The 21,203-nt window shown below is 34.6% G+C and overlaps 1 protein-coding gene and 1 non-coding gene across 2 annotated transcripts in view; both read left to right on the top strand.

Moving 5' to 3' along the window:
- Positions 1 to 21,203, top strand: part of LOC149076042 (irregular chiasm C-roughest protein-like) — a 532,693-nt gene that overhangs the window by 120,294 nt on the left and 391,196 nt on the right. The gene's annotated exons all lie outside the window — the stretch shown is intronic.
- Positions 8,808 to 8,879, top strand: TRNAA-GGC (transfer RNA alanine (anticodon GGC)). Its single transcript has one exon. It is a non-coding gene; the product is annotated as a tRNA-Ala (tRNA).

Below are 21,203 nucleotides of genomic sequence, written 5' to 3'. Positions count from 1 at the left end.
GTCTGAGAGAGAGATGGAAAAGCTTTTGTATGTTCTACAAAATGTTTAATCTCTTTGCAAACAGATTTAGTTCGTGGCATTAAAGAAGGCAGTTAATTCTAGCAGAAATAGCGACGCATGACCAAAAACACCACGTAATCAACTCAAGCAATAGTATGAACGCACAAGATATGGTTTTATTCGTATCAACAACATTTTCTGCAGTGACGCTTGGCAATGTCGTTTGTACCACTGGTTAGTTTCATATCTATCCTGGTTCACAACAAATGGAATTCCCCTTTCAATTCACTGTGCATTCGTAATGATGATAAAAGTAAGGCTACTGTGGGTTAGAAACTCTTTGAAACACCGATCTGACCGCCATCTTTGAGTAAATGTGTGACGTCAATGTTATCGCTATCGTCAATCGTCGTTGTCTATCTTGCCTTTTTTTAACGATATCCAAGACATGAGTTGGAGCGCCAAACCTGGTTATTTGCTCAAAGATGTGTGGCGAGCCCAGCCGTCTCTATAAGCTTCTGGTTTTGGGCGAGCGGAATAAGCAAGGCACAGTCACAATCATTTCAAAACAGAAGAAGTTGAGATAGATGAAATTATAAGTGCTGGATGTCGTAAAGCACAACTATGTCAACAACAATTAACAAGAGACTGGCGGAGCATCAACATAACACTAAAAACATTAGCAAGATGAGTAGAAGAGTCCAACGAAAATGCTAAAGCGCAATCCACCATAAATATTACTGATTTGATCGATTGCTGAAATTGGGAAGTCGATCCAGCAAGTTTGATCCTTAGAGTATGTATGTATTTTTTCCGATACAAAGTGCACGCTGGTTTCCGATTCTGCGAGTCGTTGCAGTTATGCATTGGTTAAAAAACTTAAAATTCAGGTTTTTAATCAGTCAGCAAACGGCGCCGACTTGCAGAATCAGAAACTAGCGTACACTAAGTTCGTACCCTAAGATCTGACTTAGGATGGTAGAACCACTTTGTAGTATATCACTTCAGAACAATTTTTGACATTCTTCGTGTCAGTGAAGATATCGTTAAAAAGGTGGTGTCGTTATAGAGATGAAATATGCTAACACCATGAAAAGTGCATCAGGAGCAGGGACTAGTATCGTTGCATGGGGTGGGGAGTTCACTGTATATAATTTTTATGGAGTCATGTAATATCTTAACACTTATTTCCACCAAGATTTGCAACAATGTTCTATTAAGTTCCTTGGTGAATCCGGGAAGAGTTTGGCCAAGTTCTTCTCGCTTTTTAAAAGATTCATAAGTATTCGATTTATTGACACTTAGCGGCTGTCATTCACATGCTTAAATTATGAATATTGCTTTTTCAAACACTTTTTCACAGTTCAAGCTGAATCGTTCCAAATTCTACCATGAAACTGGGCTGAGAGAGATCTCGAAAACGGGATAAGTCTAGACGCAGAGTTCTCGCGTTCATTTATTCAGTTCAAGATGAATTTATTTTGTCATCATAATTCTGGAATGTTCTATGACCTCGAGAGAAAATAAATTTCTATTGCTGAGCAAATGTGGTCATTATGCATGTTGAAATATTCATCTGAATTCATATTAGGGGTCATTCAAGTATTACGTAAGCAGATTTTCAGCCATTTTTGACCTCCCCCCCCCCTTGTCAGCAAAAGTCAGAAAAACGCTGACCCCCCTCCCCTCCCCTGTCAGCAAAATTTCGTCAGCAGCTTAGAATATTTCATATCTTCAAAAAGGGATGGTTGATGACGTAAGCAACCTTCAAATCCCCTCCGCCCTTCGATGCTGACGTAATATTTGAATGACCCCTTATCGATGATCACAGTTCAGAACAACAGAAATAATTACAGATCATGGTAATTACTTCGAAAGCATGCACGTTAGGTGCAAGAGATCAATGTAATATATTTATTTAGTCTCTTTTCTTCTTCTTTTTGCAGGCAGTGTATATATTCTGCCCATCCTATAAATATTTGTCACTATTAGAAAAAAGCAACTCCTGCAGATGTGGTCGTTTATTTTTCCTTCTCTTTTTGTACGCACATCATGATATTCTACGGATTTGCAGTCATCTGCACGGATAGGGAGCTATAATAGTATCTCCAAATTCAAAAAGAGACATACGAATATCAAGGATTAGCCTCTCCGAACATTTCGCAGCATTAACAAAACAGCTTTTCATTCCAACTCACTTGGCTCCTGCTCAAGATCTCTGTAACTCCTACTTCACGGGATCAAGAAGTCGTTATATAAGGTGCTAATTGCTTTTGCGACTTTATCCGAACCTAATTATAATCAATCTTAAAAAAGGAATATCTTCAAATTAACGTCAACTTAAAGAGGTACCAGAGCGGCAAGTTGATTCATCGCCTCGGGGGGAAATTCGGGAAAAGAGAGAGAGAGAGAGAGAGAATCCGGGAAAACTATAGCTTTCTCGGGAAAACCCACCCTCGCACCCACCCCAGAAACCTAAAAGTCTTAGGTTCACATTTTTCAAGAACGATTCAAGTGACGTTCCATTCGGATCGTTTGTGGAAGTAGAAGGGAGTCGGGGAGTAAAACAAGAACAGAGCAGTAAGTACCATCCTCGGGAACGCGATTGTTCACTTCTGACCAACGTACCAATCATTGGGACCGAGGAGGAAAATGCGGGACATGGAAGAAGGGGTTTTAGGTATCTTTTCCGACCGATTGACCATCCACCCGACCGATTCCCAATGACTTCTTTCTTCTTATTTCCCCCACGCTATGTTTTACCCTTATTCGTTCGGTGCCATCTTTTCCACTAACCGATGCTCTTTGAACAAAAGCTCGATTGAATATGTGGAGTTGTTTTGCTCGGATGGGGATGCAAAGGGAATTTTCTCTTTTATATTCGTTGTTCTTTTTCCCGTCCTTTTATATTCCCTCCTTCTCCTTTTTTATTCTTTTACCCCCTTTGGAACTGAACTGGAAAAGACATTTTATGGATATTGTTTCGGTTAGAGGAAACCTAACCTTTATTGATCACGGGGCTTCGATTCCCGAGTTGAATCCGAAATCGCGTACCCGGGATTAAGGAATACTGGAATTACTGTCTTCCTATCTAATTCACTTCGAGATAAACGTTATCTAAGAATTTTCCACCGAAATATACATGGGGATTCTAAGATGGGGGGCTTCCCCCCCCCCTTGCATATGGAATTCGAATGACATACAGCAATGTGTGCACAACCTCCGGTCCACGGGCCAAATGTGGCTCGACAAGGAGGTTTCATCCGGCCCATGAATGTTTTTCCGGGAGAAATCATCAGTAGAAATAGGCTGTCCATATTTTCTTCACGAATCGAGGTATATACTGGCCATTGCTAATTATCGCCAAAAACATGTCAAGGGGAAGTACAAATGCTAATTTGAGTCGAAGCAATTGTCAAAGGGATATAAAGTTGCTAATTATCGGTGAAAAATTGTGAAGGGTAAGTAAAAATGTCAATTGTAGCCAAAAAATTGTAAAAAGAAAGTACATATGCTAATTATATATATTTAGATCCTCAAACTTAGGGGTTAATAAAGTTCAACGTGAGCACCCATGGTGACTCTGTAGATGTCCAGCGCTGCTTGATATCTTCCCACGCGTTTGAAAGAATTTAAGGTGTTACAGTAGAACCTCTCGATAACGGACACCCATGGAACCAAAAATTGTGTCCGCTAATGGGGAGGGTACGATATACAGATCGTTTATACCTCATTTATACGCCTTTCATTTATACATCGTCTTGCTCCGATCGCAGTTGGTTTTTATACATTTTAATGTTAAAATGTATATGTTACTAAGTGCAAAAGTGGTTATACATAATTACCAATCATGTCGATATAAATAAAGTTTGATTAAATTTCACTGCATTTATCGCTTTTGCCGGCGATTATGCATAATTCTCAAATAACGTTGGAAAGTCTGATAAATATGTAAAAATTTATGTATAGCCTTTCTTCTCTTCATTAAACCAGTTAGTTATTTTCACCCTTACATGATGCGTACAATACACATATTTTGCAATTAAAATTAAAACATGAAGAAGATAAAAACATTCATAACAACCTCATCAGTCTTGTAATGTCTTTTTACACGTATCAACAAACAAAAGCAACATTATTATTCGAATTCTCCATCCTGGACCATAGTTATGGCCAGTTAATTAAGTAATTAATTGACGATTTACCATATTTACGACACGAGCTTGGGATTAAACATAATCTTAGTCGAATATGATAAGTTCTCGGTTTATATGACCAAAAATTTATAAATTAGAGTGTTTGGAAAAAATTAGAGTTTGCCCGATTTCACTGTCCTCTATGGAGAGTGTCCGCTAAAACGGGGAGTGAAATACATCAAAGTCTTATTCCACGGAACCGGGGATCAGAAAACTGTCCGTTAACGGGGATTGTCCGGTGAGGGAAGGTTCTAACTGCATTAAAATCGACTGCTGCAGACTCTGTTTCAAATCATGTTGGAAGCCTCACATTTCACTCAATTCGTGCAAGTAATAGCCCGATGGTCGGTCAAACTAAAGGATGATAACTCAGTGTTTCAGGCTTACATTTTTGCCATCTGCAACGCAGTCTTAGATGCTTCCTTACATCAAGAAGCTGCCCTAATTAGATCTGACAGTCGCTCCAGCATACAAGTGGTCTCTAATTCTCAGTCATGAAATGGCTAGGACAATAAGAACGCTTCTCTGCAATCATACCAGAATGAGCCTCTCTTGGGTAAAAACACATATAGGCCAGTGGGGCAATGAATTGGCGGATACCACGGCTAAGGAAGCTACCGAAGTCGGAATCATTCCAGGTGATCTACTGCTTCCTGCGTCACACGCCAAAGCAATCCTATGGAAGGATCTAATGAATAGATGGCAACAGAGGTGGGATGACAACACAGAGCCCGGTCGATCAACTCATAGCATCCTGCGACATGTAATGCCTCGGAACCATAAATAGTCACGTGAGGTGATAATGTTCGTAACGAGCCATGGTCCATTTCCGGCTAACCTTCATAGGTTCAAATCAATCCCCAGTAATAAATGTACATGTTCGCCTCTTCACTACGTAACTATATGCCCCAAGACAACGGTTTTCCACTTCAGAGAGCCAGCTGAACATCTGCGAATACCTTGGGTTGAGTGCATCCTGAAGCGGTGAGATTCGAAAAGTAAAATACGTAAACTGGTCCGCTTTCTAGAGCAGCACCCTGAGGATATCAGAGCTATATTCCCAGAGCCAGAACCAGATAGAGAGCCACCCATGCCAGCTAGGAGATCCACTACAATACGACGTCAACTACACCCAGACAGCGATCTCATACGTCTGTTTAGAGAAGAGGAGCCTGAGTAGTCGAGAATAGTTTGGTCCACGCGGGCTTATCGAAAAGCTGGATACAAGCAGCAATTACTGACGAATGTCTTTGGACCAAATCAAACCACACGTTGCAGCGATTAGATCAACCCAGCACCAGATTGACAGCTTTTATTGATGTGATAGTTACTGATTCAATGAAAATTCCTGAAGAGAATCAAATCAAATTTTATCAAGAACTATTGTCGATTATGACGATGATTATGATGATTTCGTGATTTATAATCTGTGATTTATAATTGTGATTTTGTGATTTATTTATATGAATCACTATTTTTTCGATCATAAATTTTATACTTGTTTACTGGCGAGATGCGTAATGGCACCTGCCCATGTATGTAACATATCTTTCTCACGCTCAATAAATGGTTAGATTCCCCGGAGGCACCCCAGTCCCCTGGGACAATGTGCTTATGTCACCGAGTGTGACAGAGCCTGGGTGTCTCTCGGTTCCTATCACTATCACTCAATTCGTACGCGGACAAAAAAACAATTTACTGTTTAACACGCGTCACTAATTTAAATTCAGCAGACTTACGTACGCAATGAACTTTAATTTAAGATGTCCACAAGCTGGGCCTGCTACTAAACATCACATGCCCTCCGTAAACATTCCTCCTAGAAATTGCTAATGAATTTTACCTGTCAGATTGCGCCGCGTATGTATTGTGTATCATCGTCAAGTTTGTTTAAGAAGAATGCCTGTCATGTGTCTTACTTTCGAATTCGGAAGGAAACATATTCAAAAATTTACTTTTGCCTATTCGTATTCTTATGCGTGAATTTTTCAAAAAAATTCTTGTAAGGCTAAATTCTCTCTACGCGGGAACTTTGTTTTTAAAATTAGCACAGGCAACCTGTTTATGAGCCTATCACGTCACTTTTACCAGTGCATTGCCGAATAAAATGTTTGTTTTAGAGCACTGTATCATCCCAAACATTGTATGATGGAATCAGAATTCACACGTATGTGTTGATATGGGTTCAATATTAGTCAAACAGAAACTAATTTGTCCGGGAAAAATTACGGAAATTTTCCGCCTTGAAAATATGAGAACAAACTTCAATTCTTTCGAATCAATATCAAATTGTATCGTATATCAACATTTTCAAATATATTTAATATTCACGTACTTAAATCGTATTTAAAATTTAAAAAAAACTCGAAAAATATTTTATCTTGAATGTCATTCAGCTAAATATTACAATAAAATATCAACAGAAAATATCAAATTTTGCATTATTACGGAATAAATAACTTGCATAACTTCCAATTTCATAATAGATTAAAAAAAAAACACTGATATAATCACACTTCCATTTTGATAACTTATGTTAAAAAAAGAAACAGTGAAAGCATATAAAATTTCATTCACACGAGAAATTTCTTTCCAATTTCGTAAATTAGAAAAGAAAATATATTTATTAAATTATATGAAGATGGAGGAAAAATGTTCAAAAACGTCAATTTCTCAGAAATTTTTCTGAAAATTAAATTTTTAAATTACACTGTATCTAAAAAATGCATCGTAAGTATATTTAGAGAGGAAACATTCAAAACCGTAATGAGCCTAATTTATTCTATTTCAGAAAATTACGGAAAAAAAAATTCATATTTTTCCGGATATAAATTTCCTAGCCATTTGTCCTTAAAACTTTCATTTCGCGTTATAAAATACGTTGTTAAAAATGAATTTATTCAATATTTCCGTCATTTATGGAATCATTTTGCTTGTTCCGTGCGTTTTGTATACGTCATGAAGATGATCCTATGGGGATTCCTGACTTATGATTAGCTCCCGAACTATTTCTCGTGGATGAAAAAATAAAAATTGAAGGAAAAGTGGAATAACAAGTTTGTTGTGTTACAGTTCCACGTTATACGTTCTCTCCAACAAAGAGAGAGAAAAGCTCAGCAATTGATTGAGCTTTCTTCGAAAATAATAAGTTCATTATTTATCTTTTGCCTTAGATTTACGTCGACATTTTCCGAGATGCTAATTTAATTTCGAAAGTAACTTTACGCTTGTGAAAGAGAAACGCTTTTCGAAGAAAAAAACAAACGTTTTCCTTTTTTTTTGTTGAAAATTGATATTTCAGAAAAGAGCTATTTTGTCTCATGATATACCCGCACGCGTACCAAGCTTGAGTTGAACTACTGCAATTTTATTATAAATAACAAACTTTGATATCCTCGTTTTGAGAAATAAAATCACTCAAACGCTTTTATTGTCATTTTTTCTCGAAATATCTTTCACATTATTGATAATCCATATAAAAATTTCAACGAATATTGGTCATAATTTTCAACAACCCAATTCACGAGTTTGTGGAAAGCAAATAACAAAAATTTTGGGAGAAATTAAATTAATTACATTCAAATAATGAGCCGATGAAGTAATTCATGAATAGAATAAATTTAAAAATGAAAAATATTAAAATTTAGTTTTAACAAAATAATTATTGAACTACTGTCTAAATGTATATACAAAAAGAATTTACTTTAGAGAAATTTGAAAGAAGTTTTCAGTACGCTTTCAGAATGAAATTAATTAAAATAATTGTGATACAATCTGCAATGTATACATTGATATGTGTTGTATTGGTTGATTTAAGCGTCGATAGCACCGCAGTCGAAAAGAAACATAGGAAAAAATATTTTTTCAAATATTAAGCGTCGCATTTTCCCAGGGTGAATGTAAATTTCATGTAATTACTACTTGTTTTTAAAAATGAATATTTATTAGAAATGCTTGCTTCATGCTCAAAAAAATGCTGATTAGTTTAAATGCATTTTAATTACACTGCTCAAAACAATTAGGGGAATATGCATTATTTATTTAAATTTATTAAAATTCAGTCATGATTATTTCTTGTGACCAATTCTTTGTTAATGCCTAACAATGTTTTTTTAGCAATTAAAATGTTTAAAAATCAAAATTATATTGAAAAATTTTTGTGTGATTGTTTTGAGTAGTGTAGCTGAATATTGAGCAGTGATGTTCCCAATCGATTTCTCAGCTTTTTTTTTTTTTCTTTAAAACAAAAGTTACCATAAACGCATCAGTATGAGCACCGAAGCCTCCACAGATACGTTGTGAGGCTAAAGAAATACGGTGTACATTTAAAGCACACAAAATGACGACAGTAGTTTGTCTTTTAGAATAGCATTATAACATCAAAATTTGCGATAAATTGGTTGGTCGGTCATTATACATAATAACCGGTCATTATATATACCAATCGTCTTGGGAAATTTGATAAATTACCGACCCAAACGGCGTTGGTAAATTCTATACATACTAAAACATTATCACTTTTATCGGAAATTATGCATAATAAGTGTCTTGCCGTCCATGTACGGTGCCTTTCAACATATATATACGCTCCAAGGTTGAAATATTCTATCTGCTTCCATAGCTTAGATGGTAGAGCACTCGTCCGGCAAGCGAGAGACCGGGGTTCGAGTCCCCGTGGGGGCAGTGATGAATTTTTCTTCCTTGTAATCTTCATCTCCACAAATAACCAGTCTTTCGATGAATCTTGTATAATAAGTGTCGTTGGTAAATTTGATAAATACTTGAAATTTATCGCCTTTATATGTGATTATGCGTAATACGCTTGTGTAATTTGTAAATTTGAGAAATATGAAAAAAAATCCCAAATAAGTCTACTATGTGTGATGAATATAGTCTGCCCCGATATACAAATTTTACAACATACCTCGATATTATGATACAGTAGCCTACATATATGATTTATCACGTACAGTATACTATATAGTACGATTTATCATATTTACCAAGGATGCGACACTTGGGTACTATGAATAATCGCCAGTAAACGTGATTAGTTTAGAAAAATTTATCAAATTAATCAACGACGCTTGGATACTATGCATAATCGACAGTAAAAGTAATAAATTTAGAGAGATTTATGAAACACCAAAATGTTCGGCGATTATGCGTAATATCAGGTTATCATGCATCATATTTGTATTATATAATTACATTTACCTCAAAACATACATTCCCAACTCTACTTTAGTTCTTCAATAAAGTCAATAGAAAATGTCAGAGAAAATATTGGAGAGAAATAGTCCTAAGTCTTAAGTATTTTGTAAATTCACAAACATTTTTGCTCATTCATACAAAGAACCCCGTATCTTTATTTTCAATCACTAATGAATGCGGTTTAGCCGAAACCATTTATACAGGGGTTAAATATAATTAAATTGAGACTAAATAGATTATTTAGAAATCGCATAGTTTTTATTTTTACATTCATTCCCGGAAAAAAAAGGATAAAGATTATAATGTATATGATAAATTACTCGTTTTGTAAAGAGAATAAAAAAAAGAGGAAAAAATGAAATAATACGAATTTTTTTCCTCTTTTTATTCTTGAATACGTAAAAATGCAACGTTCTGTCATATATTTTCCAGTTATTTATTTCAAATATATATTATTTTTCCTCTTTTTTTTTCTCCTTTTTTCTCCCAAAGCTCATTAATGTTCAAAACAACATAATTTCTAGTTTCAAAAAAAAAAAATGTTTAACAAGATATTGTTAGATATATATACGTATATATTCCGACCCATCCCAATATCTTATCTTACAAATAGAAATTAGTTTTGCTGGTTTGAATACAACATATACATGAATTAAATATTCTATGAATCTTATATTTAATGAATTTGTTACGCGCATGGCCAGCGAGATGATGAAATTTTAACGAATACTATATTTTATTCCGGAAATTCCAATATATGATAATAAAATATTCTGTAGTTGTAATTTTTTTTTCATGTATTTGAATCACTCTCTCATCCTAAATTGAATTCTAATTTTTCATTATTTAAATATTTTATTGCATTATCAGGAATGAGATAATTAGTGCTCTCTTGAATGAAATTTATAATGCACTTGATTTCTTAATGTAAGAAGAATTTATTCGTTATTAAAATTTATTTGACATTGATTATTGTATATTTGAATTAAAAATAGGGGTTTATAATCGAGTTAAAATAATAGAATTCGGCCAGAATTGTATCCTTAGTTAAAAATTAGTTTCTTAGTTAAAAATTATTAGCGTTTTTCAAGAGAATTTCTGGGAAATATTCGAATAACTACTAAACCACACATGTGTGTACCTCGTCCATATTCCTCCACGTAATTTCTAACGAATTGGTACATGTTGAGATATTCATGTCCGTGTTGTGAATCTTGTTTCTGTGTAATGCTTGTTATAGTGCTGCCGTCTACCACCAATTTTTCGAACTATGAGTGAAGGGCAATATTTGAAGATTTTATCGTTGTAGGCCTGTTGCTCTCTGCGGCGAGATTTTTTAATGGGGGGAGATCAGCTTTTGCACCTCGAAGTTGGGAGCAACAGAAAACCAACTTCAGCCGACCACCGCTGCGGCGACGACGGTGGGGTTCGAACCCGGGACGTCGCGATGCGAGTCCGTCACTATGACCACTCGACCACCACAGCGGCACTTTCGAATAACTGTCATTCCTCATAATTGAATTACCAAACGAATCGGAAGATAATACTAAAATAGAAATAAACGAATACTGGTTTTCATTTTTCGATTATATATAATTTTTATGTTCTTTCATCCACCATTGTTAATTATTGTCATTAGTTTTGAGGAAAAATCTCATTCTAATCTTACAAATACAAATTCGTTTTGCTGGTCTGAATACAACATATATATTAATTAAAGATTACGTGAATCCTATATTTAATGAATCTGTTACACCGTTTTAACAAACACTATAGTTTATTCCCGGAAATTGCAATGTATAATAATAAAATATCCTTTTTCATGTATTTGAATCTCACCCTCCTCCCAAATTAAATGCATATTCTCTATTACATAATCATTTTATTGTATTATGAGAAATGCGATAATTAGTGCTCGAATAAAATTTATAATGCACTTGATTCCTCTTGATGTAAGAAAAAAAATATTATTTATTTTATATAAGAATTAACTATAAGCGTTTGGAATTAAATCATAATAATACAATACACGCAGAATTGTATATAATGAGTTTCTTATATAGTTAAATTATCAACGTATTGCCAGAGTATTTCGGAGAAATATTCGAATTCAAAGTACTATCTACCGTATAATGGATGGATAAATCGATGTTGTCATTCCACACAATTAAATAACCAACCGAATCGGAAAATAATACAAAAAATATAAATAAAATAAACGAATATTTATTTTCAATTTTTCGATTATGTGTCCCCCCCCCCTACCATTATTGCCATTATTCTTGGAGGGGAACCTCATTCTAATCCCGCAGATAAAAATTCGTTTTGCTGCTTTGCGTACAGCAAATACATGCATTAAAGATTATATGAACACAATACAGTATTTAATGAATCTGTTATGCACACACATCGTCAGTAAGATTATGAAATTTTATCGAATACTATATTCTATTCCAATATATGATGATAAAATATTTTGCGGTTTTACATTTTTTTCATATATTTGAAAATCACCTTTATCCTAAATAAAATTCAAGTTCCTCAGTATATTTAAATATTTTATTATATTATGGGAAATGAGATAATTAGTGGTCGAATGGAACCACCTCGTTTAGCCACCTCGTTGGGCATTTTGCCTGTTGTGGCGTTGTATTTGTATTTGTATTTGTATTTGATTTCCTGATGTAAGAAAAAAAATTATTATTTATATTGTATTTGAATTAACGATAAGGATTTTATATAATTGAATTATGGCAATAGAATTCGCAAAGAATTTTATAATGAGTTCCATGGTTAAATTATAAACGTGTTGCCAGAGTATTTCCGAGAAATATTCGAATTCAAAGTACTATCTATAATGGATGGATAAATCGATGTTGTCATTCCACATAATTAAATAACTAACCGAATCGGAAAATAATACAAAAAATATAAATAAAATAAACGAATATTGATTTTCATTTTTCGATTATGTACGTATTTTTTCCTCACCCATTATTGTCATTATTTTTGAGGAAAAATCTCATTCTAACACGTCCCCCCCCCCCTCCAGTTTTTATTTTATTTTTTTCTCTGCTCCGCATTTCAATCATTTTTGAAGGTGTTGCTGGAAATCTTTAATTTGATGCGAAGGTGTGGCCTGTTTCAGCCTTTCTCTTTTGTGTAATTTAAATGAGTTATCGACTATAGTTTTTTATTATTATTATTATTATTATTCTCTTTTTTTCCCCTTCCTCAGGGAAAAATTTCCGGTTTCGGAAATGTTCTCTTTCTGCTGGAAATTCAAAATATTACGATAGCGAATTTATTGCCGGAGTGTAATTATTTTAATGAAATGGATGACGGAGCACTGTCGTGCTCCCCTTATACTCCCCTTATTTTTCTATGTCGTGTCGTATTTTTTTAGTGTGTGCGTACTGGATACTGGATAATTTATATTCATTATTATGAGGATCGTAATAAACAATTGAACCCGGAGTATAGATTTCTATTCGTTTCGTCGTGCAATTTATTACACACTGGAAAATGATAGTCGTTTATGCGTTTGTAATCAGAAGTTGATTGATCAGTTTCCCACTAAAAATGTTTTCGATGACGTTAGCGATGAATATGGTATGCCAGAAATATACGAATTGGAAGCAGTTGTGGAAACGTGAGTTGCAGTGTTTTGTAAGTTGCACGATTTTAGTAAAAACCACAAATTTAGTCAATCTTCGTTGAGAGAACGGGAAAAATCTTTATAAAAAAAGATGTCACACACTAAAATATTAGAAAAATTCTCTTTCGAGAAAATCTGAAGAACACGCACAAGGGTGTGAACACAGTTCGTCCGTATTTCCGATTCTGTAAACCCGCGTTGTCTCCGATTGGTTAAAAACCTGAATTTCAACTTTTTTTTAGCTTGAAATTCGGGTTCTTAACCAATCGGAGACGACGCGGTTTTCCATAATCGGAATTACGGACGCACTATATTCACACCCCTATGAACTATTTTCGGGATGGCCGACTGTAATAATGACCGAATTGTGCGCTGTTACACACGTTTCCATTCATGGACCTTGCCATCGCCCATGACATTTGGTTGATCCAATTCACACGGCAATGAATTTCTCCTACATTGTTACGTGTATTACATTTGTTCTGGTAAGGAAACGAACAACGAACCTCGAGACCGGTCAATTCGGATTCATCACGTAACATATTTGTCACATCAAATGTTGCATTTCTTAATTGGTCTTTACAATGTAAATATTCCTCGTATTTGATGCGAGATTTTCATTGTTTTTTCTACAACTACTTAATCCAACGTAACGCATTACTGGAGATATTTGCACGGCAAATGCACATTATAACGATGATATTGTTAGAAAAATATTTACTGGACATATTTGGTAAGAAAAACATTTCCAGTGGAACGATATCAAGGCTGATAATTAACCCTCGTAGCAAATCCCCGGAAAATAACGGTTAGTAATTAATATTTTCCTTGACCCTTGCGGTATCGAACAGTCTAAACAGATTTTTCCGATCATTTTCCACGCGATTCTGCTCACGCCTCACAAAGCCAAATTGTATTTCACACACATACACACGTTCGATGTTAAAAATCGAAAATTAGACCCTAGTTTGTGCACCGAAACCACCCGAAAAGTGTCTCCCGATTCCACCACAAACTTTGCTGTTCGATTATTCTGTTGCACGATCACCAATTTTCATAATCGATCGTGCGATTGGCTATTCACTGCTCTTTGGACCGTCATTTACCAGAAACGTTAATTGGTTTGCGAGACACGTCAACGGAAGACTAATCGATATAATTTCCTAAAACTCACTTTTGCTTTGAGAGACAACAGAAGAATAAACTAATCTTACACTATAATTTTTTTTTCAGTTAAATTCTTCTGGTACTTCATTAATACAGTAAATGTTCGTTATAGTTGACAATTTACAATCAAGATAACAATTTTCGTTATAGCGGACTTCTCGATATAGACAGATTTCGATTTTTTGCTCTGTGTAATTATGAAATAGTGAAAAATTACCGCTTTATCTGCTTCGAAACGCCTTTTAGATAATTTCGCTCTAATACAGTGCACGATGCTTATTGTGATCACATAGTGATTCAGATCTCTATAGTTGATAACTATATCCGAAAAATGAGTCTGGGTCAACCTTAGCTTCAAAATATGCAAAAAGAAACAATCTATAACGGAAAAAAAATTGTTAACTTATACCGAAGTCTTTGATAAGTGCAAACAATTTTTTTCCCATAAGGATATGAGTCCGTTCTGTGCTCAGCGAAAATGCCAACAATACACGAATGTTAACATTATCCGTGATTTTAATAAGCGGTGTCCACTGTATTAACGAATGAACAGAATCTTGGTCGTGAAATAGTTTTCTGGTATCACGGTAGTTTATTCTGACGGTTTTTTGCATAGAATTTCTTTAAAGCAATCTTGCAACCAAACATTTGAAATTCTCACTCTTTGAAATTTTATCAGTTTTTACTTTCATGACTGTATGGACCAGTTAACATTTTTCCGCTAATCAGAAAATTTCTTAAGCACGATTCGTTCAGTCATTCAGAAACTACTAAAAGCTATAGGTTATGATCCCGTGCCACTGGGAAAGAGACATAAGTCAAATATAATGACCACATACCCTATATGTATGATGGGGGATTCCGAAGAAGGAAGAGGGGTTAAAAAATGGACGTTTCGGTGTGCATTCTTTGTTAGAACTATACCTCAGAGTAATTTTAACGAGAGGCATGTAACATGAATATCATGCCATCATATTCAATTTTTGAAGAAATGGAAGGAAAAACTGGCGTTTTTGAGGGGTTTTTTTTTGTCGTTATAGTGAATGCCTCCTAATTTTCAACTCACTATACAGTCCACGCCACTTTATGCGATCACATCGGGACTCGGGGTTTCTAATAATAATAATGAAGTGATAACTATATACGAAAATGTCCCGTTTGCTAGTATGGCGATCATACATCCCGTTTGGTCGAACAGGATGTATGGTGAACGGACATTGGTGAAACGGGACAACTGTTTCTCTTTCCACATGAATGGTTGCAAAAAATGTTAGTCTTCCCATTTTTTTTCAATTACGAAACGGGACTTTCTTTTATAACGTAAGTCCCATACATTCATTTGAGACAGTGTCTCGGAAGAGAAATTCGAATCTGATCAAAACAAAGAAACTGATCAAGAAATGAACGGAAAAGGCTTCCTATTGTCATACATTTGCTTTTACTATAGGAAGGCCATTCCAAAAGAAGCTCCACACGTACATGGATCGCTGCGAATACTACGGACCGGTTACGACAATAAGTACCGAAATGTTTGTCGTTAAAGAAGATGAAGCAGGGCCGTAACTAGGCAGGTGCACCCGCACAGGGCCCACTTGGGAGGGGGGACCAGCTTATATCCCCTTTGATATAAGCTGGATACCAGATATCCGCTTTTATCCCCTTTGGGGACAGAGTGGGAGTCATGTTCTGGTTTGGTGGTGGAGGTGGTGGGAAGGGGGGGGACCAAAATGGGCCTAAATTCAAATTCTTGCACCAGACACAGGAATGGCTAGCTACGGCCCTGACGTGAAGGACACCTTCTAACCTCCTACATTAGCCTGATAGCGATAACTTAGAAGAGAAAAAATTAGTTCCGTTAAACCATAGCTTCAGATCGCGCCAAAAAAAATTTCCTGATAAAGGTCCTGATAACTATAATCGAATTTCCCCCCCCCCCCATGTTATTGGTCTCTTCCGGTCATTGCAAAAGTGATAACCATGCTCGGATGATAATATTATCCATGATTATAATAATCCGCGTCGAGACTGCATTGGGATATTTTATGTATCTTTAACATTTGCTATTTCACTACTTGAAAATCCCTCGTTATAACGAGATTCTCGTTATATGAGCCGTAATCAAGACGGACGTTGAATTCTTTTTCCGGTACTTTATTAATATATAATATTTTTCTATATTATTATCATTATTCATTCTAACTTTGGTGTTTCTTTTCGTGATTTCTTGTTCGGCGCATTTCCTTGATTTATTTCATTAATATTATTGTTTTTATTTTTCCCTCTCGAAACAGAGTTTTTGGGATTTTGTAGCTGGAAACTTTTCTAGAAATTTCTTTTTCTTGTTCTTCTTGGACAGGGCCTGTTTTATTTTCTCTGGAAGAGTTCCATATGGTGTTCACGGCTTTAGCCCTTTTTCCATCTCTCTCTCTCTCTCTCTCTCTCTCTTGCTGTCGCTTGTGTTCAAGGTATCGGCTAAGCTATTAGTCCCATGTGTTGCCATCCATTTTTCCACTGTAAATTCCCTAATGACGAGGTTTAAAATTTTCTCTTTCCTACGGCCATGATTGGAGTTTAACGGACATAATCGCCTTGTAGGACAACAAATTACCGAATAATTGTAATCTTTTTTCCCTCCTCCCCTCTTTCATTATTATCATCATCATCATCATCATTTTTTTTTTTTTTAATTTTTCTTCATATTTTTCTTTTTTTTTATCTTGAGGCGTTAATTACTCCCCATGAACGTGTTTTAAAGACTGTGAGAAAATTTTGCCTTGTTCGGCAATTATTTATTTACTTGTATACTTCATTATCTAATAATCACTTCATTTATATACGTCTCTCTGAGTAAAATAAATAATGCCGTTTTCCTGTAATGACGAATTTTACAGTGGTAGAATTTTGTAAAGCATTATGGATGGCAATGGAATATTTTGCAGCTATACCTAATGTTTTGATTTCGACTTTATTAGAAGTGGTTTGAAACGGTCCGAACTGGTCAATTTTGTTTATATATAGAGCCGTAAAATTGTCTTTGTTGGCTTTCGGAAATGCGTTTTTGGCTGATTGGTCAGCGATGCTGAAGCAAAAAATTACATCACGTCAGACCAGGATTATACCAGATTATCAAATCACCAAATCACAAGAAGTCAGTTAGGAGAAAAATGAATAACCTAAACTTCTCTGCATGAACACGCATAGGAACCAATTTTCCCATGGACGGGGGTGGGTGTGGGCATTTGCTCCCCGCCATATGATTTTGTAATCCTAGAATTAAAACGTCGTATATTCGATAGCGATCACTAATGAAACATATTCGAGGAGCTACAGTTTACTTCGTTTAGCATTTCCGAACCATGACACAAATTTGGCTTAAACTAGTTCTTTATCAATCCTCGTTTTAAAATAGGTTTACAGTGATACTTCGGCTAACGAATACATATTCAGCTAACGAACATTTCTTTTTGATATGGATGCACCTGCTAACATAAAACCGGTGCTGCATGAGCTGTATTTTCACGCCAATCATCACCAGAATAATTTTAAATCGAGCCTGATTAACTCGTGTCTATTTCGGAATCCTTTTCTAGATGTAGCTCTACTTCAGTTTCTGAAAGTATTTGCATATTTTCACGTAAAATAAAGGATTCGGCTAATAGAAAATCCATTGAAAAATTATAAAGAAAGGAACCTATGTTTTGAGAGCACGCGTTCTTTCAGTGCAAGAGACTTAGCATCAAACTTGAACAGCCGGAACATTGCAGGCATATGTATCATGTATCTTTTCCATTTGCATGTATCACACACAAAAATGAGCTGCAAATTTCATTCTTACATGCAAATCACAAACGGATGGGGACTCATGAACTCGATTGGGTTGTGTCAACATAGTGAGCATATCCAGGAAACATATATTTTCTAGATTTTATGCCGACTTTTGAGCTCGAAAAGAAAAGTCATCTGATCTCTTCGCAGGGACATGAACCCGAGCCCTCTTGCATTCCGGGGGCAACCATCCTACACCACTGAAGACAGCACTCTGCCATAAGATGAATTTTCTTTCCGAGTTTACCTCCGCAATAAAACCAGAAAAAATATCACACACACACACACAGTTTCCTTGATACATTGGTTGTGTTGTGTACACAGAGTAAAGTAAAAATGATCTTTAGTATCTCTCATCTTTCTGTAAATTCTCATTTATCCTATTTTGGAACTGCTCTGAACCTTCGGTAAGTTTTCATATTTTTATAGCACTCTTTAGTTTTTTAAACACTTCACGTACGAACATTTAACAAGAAAACTGGATAATTTATATTGAACGAATCGGAGATAAATATGGTAACCTTGTTCTTCCAACCCTTGGAAAATAGGGGAGATGGTTTTTTTTGGCTTCTCTTTCGTTTTTACATGTAAATAGTAGAAAGATACGTTATATGTGTGTGAAAAAAAGTATCCAGAAGATAATAGGGTTGCTACAAAGATTCGCGATGGTGAAGAGAGAGGAACGAAAACACAGAGAACTTGTTTGCATTCATTCCACTGAAGTTTAGACATAATATGATGTCCGTGATCCTAAAGAGGTTAACGCGAAACTCATCTTTAAATTTTGGGAAGAACCTGGAATGAATTAAACGATCTTTTTATTGAAACCTATGGGAAATCGCGTTAACGCTAACGAACGTGATTCCAAAACGAATTATCCTCATTAGCCGAGATATCACTGTATTGCCCAAATCTCACTTGATGGGGGAGAATCAAACTAACATATTGATTTAAAATTATTTTCTAAGCTTACAACAATTTCCTTGAATCCGAAAAATACTCAATAAAAAATTTGGAAAGAATGTCATTCTATTTTTTTCCAGAAAAAAATTATAATTACCTCACTGTTATTCAATACAAAATTAGTCATCAGACCTAAACGATGAGTTTCACAGTAGAAAATAAAATTATATACAAATAATGAGCATTTTGTGAATATCAGCAGCTGGAAACAGCATCCTATTGAACAACTACGTCACTATGAAAACAATTGCAAGATCGATATCAATTTATATAAAATGAAGTCTAAAAGATTTTCTACGAAATCATTGCTTATAATCTCTCTCTCTCTTTCGGAATCGAGCAACAACCACCGAGCAGATTGTTTCACAAGACTCCATTTAAATAAGTGGCAGAAAATGGGATTTGTGCACAACAGGTGAGCTCCCCGATAGAAAAGTTTCAAGCGATTTAAATTTTAAAATACGTCAGAGCAATAAAACAACTGTGAGAAAAAAAAATTAAATTGATTCAATGAATTTCTCTCTTTTCAAAGCGGATCCTTTTGAAGTGGCAAAATAAAATAAAAAAATAATCTGGTACAAATTTTTTGGCTTCTTATTTAAAATGCGATGAAATCGTTTCCGTTTTGTGTGTGAATATTTTTTTCACGGCTTTTAAATTTATTTCATTCAGACGCTTTTCATTTCTCTTTAGAAACTTAGAAAAACAATTGTGTGATATTAAATATTATTCTTTCTTTTTTATCTCAAACCGTAATTTAATGGATTAATTAATTATTAATACATTAGTTAGCCTTACTGGACAAATAATTTACAGAAAATCCCAAACGTAATTTATTGATTTTTAAACACTGTTATGAATACTTTTACGATGATGATTTAGTTAATTAATAACAATATTATGTAGTTCCAGGACGAAATTAAACACCAGTCATTTACTTGAAATACTGCATATACCAATTATTTTGGTATATGCAGTGTATCAATTATCAGTAATCTTAGTACTGATTTCAGCTATAACTAGGTTTTCGGTAGTAACTTCTTAAAAAGTCCAAAGATCATAAGAATCATTTTTAAATTAATTTGAGCAACAATTGTTCTGAATGGGAATACTGTGAACAATCTGTCTCATTGATAATGCTCCGAGCAACATTAATTTCGAAAAAATATTGAGCATATAATGTTTCAATTAAAATTTTTCCGCCAAAAAATAATGCTATAATGGATACCTTTTTTTCAGTAACAATGATTTTGATTAAATACATTCCAACCAAAAATAATAAAAATGAATACTCTTAGCTCTTAGCTACAGTGTGATTTCAAAAATACTCTCAGCAAAAAATCTGATGCTCCGAGTTAAAAAAGTCTGAAAGACTGAGCAAGAAAAAACTGAAACATTGTTTTTATTCAAGTGTATTGTTCGTACACTTACAAAAAAATTTATGATAAAAAAATTTCGGAAGTTCTCTGAGCAACAATGGTATTAATGAAAATGCTGATTTACAGTGGTTTTGAAAACACCCTACAATGGCTTAGAAATACTCTGACCAAAAAATGTTTAGAAATAATGTCAATAACAAATGTTTCTCATTGGATATAATCTTAAGCAAAAAATGTTTACGCTGAAAAATAAAATGTTGAGCACAACAATGGTTTCAAAAATATTTGAGCAAAAGCTTTAGATTCATACTTTAAGTATCAACACCTTTCACAAAAAATAAGTTGTCTGGAAGTATCATATTTTGATTAAAATGCTTTCAGAAATTTGTTTAAGTGGATATGATGCAAAATCCATAAGAGAATTAATAAAATGTCATCATATCTATATCACCTTAGTAAAAATTGATTTATTCTACTAACAATCGAATTTTAGTTTTTTTTACTAAAAGATATTATAGTTTATGTTACTGTTCTTTAGTACAGAAGCCTTCAAGGCATGTCCCGCGGCCTACGTTTGGCCCTCGGAACTTTTTGTCGTAGCCTGCGGAATCATTTCCAGAAAATGATTGAAAACATTGAAAAACAATTAATTCTAGAATTAATGAAAAAAATTATTTGGGAATTGATGAAAGAAATAATTCTAGAATAAAGGAAATAAATAATTCCTAAAAAATTTGATGAAAACTCAGGATTAATGAAAAATAATTCCATAACTAATGAAGATTCATAATTACTGAAGAA

Source organism: Pholcus phalangioides, unplaced genomic scaffold (assembly GCF_987345545.1).
Source record: "Pholcus phalangioides strain wild (caught in Gottingen) unplaced genomic scaffold, Ppha-v1.0 ptg000015l_1, whole genome shotgun sequence".
NCBI classification, from domain to species: domain Eukaryota; kingdom Metazoa; phylum Arthropoda; class Arachnida; order Araneae; family Pholcidae; genus Pholcus; species Pholcus phalangioides.
The sequence above is the reverse complement of the archived record's forward strand: the minus strand, read 5'-3'. Positions and strand labels throughout refer to the sequence as shown.